This window comes from Myotis brandtii, unplaced genomic scaffold, assembly GCF_000412655.1.
Source record: "Myotis brandtii unplaced genomic scaffold, ASM41265v1 scaffold231, whole genome shotgun sequence".
In the NCBI taxonomy this organism is placed as follows: domain Eukaryota; kingdom Metazoa; phylum Chordata; class Mammalia; order Chiroptera; family Vespertilionidae; genus Myotis; species Myotis brandtii.
Genome location: NW_005358689.1, coordinates 1,204,730 through 1,211,001, shown reverse-complemented (window position 1 = coordinate 1,211,001; position 6,272 = coordinate 1,204,730). Strand labels below are relative to the sequence as shown.

At 55.5% G+C, this 6,272-nt stretch overlaps 1 protein-coding gene across 1 annotated transcript in view; it reads left to right on the top strand.

Moving 5' to 3' along the window:
* NVL (nuclear VCP-like) overlaps positions 1-6,272 on the top strand; it is a 63,339-nt gene that overhangs the window by 56,256 nt on the left and 811 nt on the right. The window lies entirely within an intron of this gene.

Below are 6,272 nucleotides of genomic sequence, written 5' to 3'. Positions count from 1 at the left end.
CCCCTCTCCCAACTGACTCTTCCACACACACGTTCACAGGAAGCTGAGTTTTGAAAACCCTATTTCATGTGGCCATTCCAGTCCTGCAACCGTGTTTGTTCAAATCAGGTGCTTAGAGCACCACACCAGCCCAGCACAGCCATTAGTGCAGATGCGTAAGGACCAGGATCAGCTTTTTAAAAAATATATTGTTACTGATTTCAGAGAAGAAGGGAGAGGGAGAGAGAAACATCCATGATGAGAGAGAATCATGGATCAGCTGCCTCCTGCACGCCCCACCCTGGGGATGGAGCCCGCAACCCGGGCATCAAACTGTGACCTCCTGGTTCATAGGCTGACAGTCAACCACTAATATCGCTTGGTGGTGGCCAGTAATGGAAGCACAAAGGATTGCCGGGCCTCAGGCCTGGCGCAGGGGCTATGGAGCCGGCAGGTGGGCTGGAGCCTGGGAGACAGGGTGAGCTGTGAGGGGCAGGACTCGGGGTGCTGGGAGTGGCCCTGTCCTGGGGCTGGGAGGGTGTGGCTCTCTCTGACTCACCTGTATCTGCGTCCCCAGTGTGGGCAGCCTCCTGTGGAATGTGTGCTGTGCGCATTGCCGTGCAAAGTTAAGCGTTTTGCTGACTTCAGAAAACAATCGAGTCCAAGTCCCAGACACAGAAAGTGGTGGCCAGGGCTGGGAAGGAAGGGGAAGTGGGTCTGAACTTTCAGTTTGGGAGACGAGAGGTTCTGGAGATCGGTTGTACGGACAGCATGAATGTGGTTAAGGCCACCGAACTGTACGATGGCAGATTGTGTGTTGTGTATCTTCCCACCATTTAAAAAAAATTTCTAAAAACACTCAAAGCGTTTGGGCAGCGAGCAGTTGGGACATAGCCTTCAGCTTTGTGACATGTCCTTTGTCCAGTGATCAGTCCCAACGCCGTGATGTTCCCAGCGGCAGTGGTAACCGTGGCACCCAAACCCAGGCAGCCTGCGACAGTGTCTTTCCTGGGATCCTGAGAAGTGGGTTCCTGGCTCCAGGCCCACAGGCACTGAAATCCTGTGTTTCTGCCCCGTTGCTGCTCTGAGATGTGTGGAGGTGGTGCGACTTCCTGCAGTGTGGGACCCCTTCCCGGCACCCCCCTCCAGAGGAGGAGTGAGCGGTGTGAGGAGCTCGGACCTCTGCGTGTCCACCGTCCTCTCTTGTTGGCAAACGGGGCCCGGGTTGTGTCTGCTCGTCCCACAATGGCCGTCGGACGATCCAAACTGGGCTTTGCAGAGCGGCTGTTGGGAAGCCATAGGCTTCTGAGCCAGCTCTTTCTTCTTTCTTTTTAAATATATTTTTATTGATTTCAGAGAGGAAGGGAGAAGGAGAGAGATAGGAACATCAATGATGAGAGAGAATCGTTGAGTGGCTGCCTCCTGCACCGCCCCCCCACCGAGGATCTAGCTCACAACCTGGGCATGTGCCCTGACCGGGAATTGAAACATGACCTCCTGGTTCATAGGTCAGCCCTCAATCACTGAGCCACACCGGCCGAATCCTTTGGCTTCTTAATATACCTGTGATGTATTCAGGTTCTTCCTCTACCCTGGCCTACATTATTAGGTGACTCAGCAAACTTGTACAGAGCCGGGGCCACCCTCGGGGCAGCCAGGTCCAAACAGGTGTGGCGCAACGGCATGGTTTTCTCTAGCAACACAGCCATGAGCCTGAGCTGGGTGCTGAGACAGCCCTTCGCCTCATCCGCTCTTGGTCCCTGGGATGTTCCCTGGGCTGAGGGGAGATGCCCGGGGAGTGGACGGGCCCAGGCCTCCCCACGGAAGGACATCCTCCCAGTCGCCGTCTTCTGCGGTGGAGCATGCAGACACCCGGGCTCCGGCTTGGAAGGCACGGTGGCCCAACACCCTCATTTCCCACACCAACAGCAGGTTCCTCGGGGAGGTGACTGAAGGAGCTGTCACCGTCTGGAGGGCTCGGGCTCAGAACGAAGCTCGTTAAAGCCTCGTTCTGGTTCTGCCACTCCTCAGACATTAAGCTGGCCAACCCCAGGCTGGTTGCCTAACTTTGATTCTCTGTTTCCTCCTCCTCTGAATGAGGCGACGATTACCTACTTTACATTGTGGGCTTTCAAAGGAGCTAATGATGCTGGATTGGAACGTGACAGTCGTCTCCCTGGTACATGTTCACACTGGTCTGTGATCGGTACGAGAGGGGTCAGCAGAGAGACGAGAGGGCGGGAGGCCACCAGGCCCACCCTGGGGCAGTGGTCACATGGCGGCCGAGAACGCAGGGGTGGCATCTCCTAACTGGAGGGAATTAGGAGCCAGCTCAGTTCCCAAGGACTTAGTTCCAAGGACTAAGGAAGATTTGAGATTTGACTTGAGCTCCCGCCTGTGCCTCTGGGGAAACAGCTGCTTCAGTTAAACTGCTCTGGCCCGGGAAGGGCTGGGCTGAGGCCCAGGGAATCGAGTGCTCTTACGGGGGGAAAAAAAAATCCTTAGGAGTTCATTGACTTTGTCATTCAGGTTTAACTTTTGGCGATTTCTCTTGCTTTTACTCGTCTACTTATTTTTGAGAAGGGAGCAGGGATGAAGAAACTGCTTTTATACAATTGAGGGCGGAAGGGTTTGAACTAGAATCTGGAGTCGTTCTTTTCAACTCTGAGGCCTCCAAGTGGGTGCAGTGGGGTGAGCCTCCGCAGTTATTTATGATGGTGGTGGGCCCCAGTTTGGCCTGGCGGGCAGTCCCTTGGAAAGCAGAGGTGGCAGGAAGCCCACCCGGGGCTCTGTAGCTGACCCCACCCTGGGAGGGAGAGACAGAGAGCGTGATTTAGACGTGCTCGCAGGGCTAAGAGTGAAGTGGACGGTGCAGGCGCTGAACACAGCTCGGCGGGCTAGCGCCTACTGTCAGCGGGGAAGCCATTGCCGTGCAAAGTTAAGCGTTTTGCTGACTTCAGAAAACAATCGAGTCCAAGTCCCAGACACAGAAAGTGGTGGCCAGGGCTGGGAAGGAAGGGGAAGTGGGTCTGAACTTTCAGTTTGGGAGACGAGAGGTTCTGGAGATCGGTTGTACGGACAGCATGAATGTGGTTAAGGCCACCGAACTGTACGATGGCAGATTGTGTGTTGTGTATCTTCCCACCATTTAAAAAAAATTTCTAAAAACACTCAAAGCGTTTGGGCAGCGAGCAGTTGGGACATAGCCTTCAGCTTTGTGACATGTCCTTTGTCCAGAGATCAGTCCCAACGCCGTGATGTTCCCAGCGGCAGTGGTAACCGTGGCACCCAAACCCAGGCAGCCTGCGACAGTGTCTTTCCTGGGATCCTGAGAAGTGAGTTCCTGGCTCCAGGCCCACAGGCACTGAAATCCTGTGTTTCTGCCCCGTTGCTGCTCTGAGATGTCTGGAGGTGGTGCGACTTCCTGCAATGTGGGATCCCCTCCTGGCACCCCCCTCACAGGCCGGGCAGTCGCCCAGAGGAGGAGTGAGCGGTGTGAGGAGCTCGGACCTCTGCCTGTCCACCGTCCTCTCTTGTTGGCAAACGGGGCCCGGGTCGTGTCTGCTCGTCCCACAATGGCCGTCGGACGATCCAAACTGGGCTTTGCAGAGCGGCTGTTGGGAAGCCATAGGCTTCTGAGCCAGCTCTTTCTTCTTTCTTTTTAAATATATTTTTATTGATTTCAGAGAGGAAGGGAGAAGGAGAGAGATAGGAACATCAATGATGAGAGAGAATCGTTGAGTGGCTGCCTCCTGCACCGCCCCCCCACCGAGGATCTAGCTCACAACCTGGGCATGTGCCCTGACCGGGAATTGAAACATGACCTCCTGGTTCATAGGTCAGCCCTCAATCACTGAGCCACACCGGCCGAATCCTTTGGCTTCTTAATATACCTGTGATGTATTCAGGTTCTTCCTCTACCCTGGCCTACATTATTAGGTGACTCAGCAAACTTGTACAGAGCCGGGGCCACCCTCGGGGCAGCCAGGTCCAAACAGGTGTGGCGCAACGGCATGGTTTTCTCTAGCAACACAGCCATGAGCCTGAGCTGGGTGCTGAGACAGCCCTTCGCCTCATCCGCTCTTGGTCCCTGGGATGTTCCCTGGGCTGAGGGGAGATGCCCGGGGAGTGGACGGGCCCAGGCCTCCCCACGGAAGGACATCCTCCCAGTCGCCGTCTTCTGCGGTGGAGCATGCAGACACCCGGGCTCCGGCTTGGAAGGCACGGTGGCCCAACACCCTCATTTCCCACACCAACAGCAGGTTCCTCGGGGAGGTGACTGAAGGAGCTGTCACCGTCTGGAGGGCTCGGGCTCAGAACGAAGCTCGTTAAAGCCTCGTTCTGGTTCTGCCACTCCTCAGACATTAAGCTGGCCAACCCCAGGCTGGTTGCCTAACTTTGATTCTCTGTTTCCTCCTCCTCTGAATGAGGCGACGATTACCTACTTTACATTGTGGGCTTTCAAAGGAGCTAATGATGCTGGATTGGAACGTGACAGTCGTCTCCCTGGTACATGTTCACACTGGTCTGTGATCGGTACGAGAGGGGTCAGCAGAGAGACGAGAGGGCGGGAGGCCACCAGGCCCACCCTGGGGCAGTGGCCACATGGCGGCCGAGAACGCAGGGGTGGCATCTCCTAACTGGAGGGAATTAGGAGCCAGCTCAGTTCCCAAGGACTTAGTTCCAGGGACTAAGGAAGATTTGAGATTTGACTTGAGCTCCCGCCTGTGCCTCTGGGGAAACAGCTGCTTCAGTTAAACTGCTCTGGCCCGGGAAGGGCTGGGCTGAGGCCCAGGGAATCGAGTGCTCTTACGGGGAAAAAAAAAAATCCTTAGGAGTTCATTGACTTTGTCATTCAGGTTTAACTTTTGGCGATTTCTCTTGCTTTTACTCGTCTACTTATTTTTGAGAAGGGAGCAGGGATGAAGAAACTGCTTTTATACAATTGAGGGCGGAAGGGTTTGAACTAGAATCTGGAGTCGTTCTTTTCAACTCTGAGGCCTCCAAGTGGGTGCAGTGGGGTGAGCCTCCGCAGTTATTTATGATGGTGGTGGGCCCCAGTTTGGCCTGGCGGGCAGTCCCTTGGAAAGCAGAGGTGGCAGGAAGCCCACCCGGGGCTCTGTAGCTGACCCCACCCTGGGAGGGAGAGACAGAGAGCGTGATTTAGACGTGCTCGCAGGGCTAAGAGTGAAGTGGACGGTGCAGGCGCTGAACACAGCTCGGCGGGCTAGCGCCTACTGTCAGCGGGGAAGCAGGCGTCTGCTCAGACAGTGGGAAGGTGACGGAGCGTTGTTATTGGAGACACCGCCAGGAAAGAACTCACCTTCTGGCGTGCTTTTGGCCCAGCCTGGAGGGGACAGCAGGTGCCTAGGTGTTTGGTTATGGTTAAGATGGGAGATAGCTGCTGAGGTTGGGAAGGGAACCAAACACTCCCTTGTGCCAAAAAAACAAACAAAACAAAAACCTCAGCTACTAAATGGGAGGGAAATTTGAGACTTAAACCAAAATAACTGGACAGTGATAGGCCCTTTCTCTTTTATCTCTCCCCCCATCCCCCTCATTGGTTAGAGAGAGTGGAAGGGAAGGATGGAGTCGGGGGAGAAACATGGATGTAAGAGAGACACATGGATTGGTTGCCTCCTGAACATGCCCTGACCAGGGCCAGGAATTGAACCTGCAACCCTTTGGTGTCCGCACTCCCCGCCCCCCGCCCGCCTGGGGCCAGGTGATGCTCTAACCACTGAACACACTGGCCAGGGCCCCTTTCCCTTTTGAACAAATGAGGTTACTCTGGATCTTACTGGACCCTCCCTGAAGGCCTTTGCTAGTGATCTGACAGGGAGGGCGATGGTGGCGGCCTCAGATCAGCCATCGCTGATCTACAAGGACTAGAATCCAACATTGCTGGCGATTCGATGCCCCAGGCCTTTCCCACAAAGCTGCCCTTCGTTTTCTTCCCCAAGGATTACAGGTACAGGATGTGTACCTAGTAACACGGCCTCCACTCGGCTCGATAGGGAAGCTCCTGTGTTTCTTTGGCTTCTGCCCTTAGGAGAAAATTCTAGGAGTGTGCCCCAGATCCAAGAAGGGGTGCTGTGTCTTCAGAGTCCCCTCTGCAGCCTGGTTAAAGAGAACCCCGGATACTGTCCTCAACCCCTGGCTTCAGGCTCCGTGCCAACGCCCACAGGCCCAGGACAGCAGCTCCCCTCTGAACGGCAGAGCTGTGTTGACTTGTCAGCGTCTGAAAGCCCCCTGCCCCCCACCCCCCCCCCCCGCCGGGGCCAGCTGGGGGC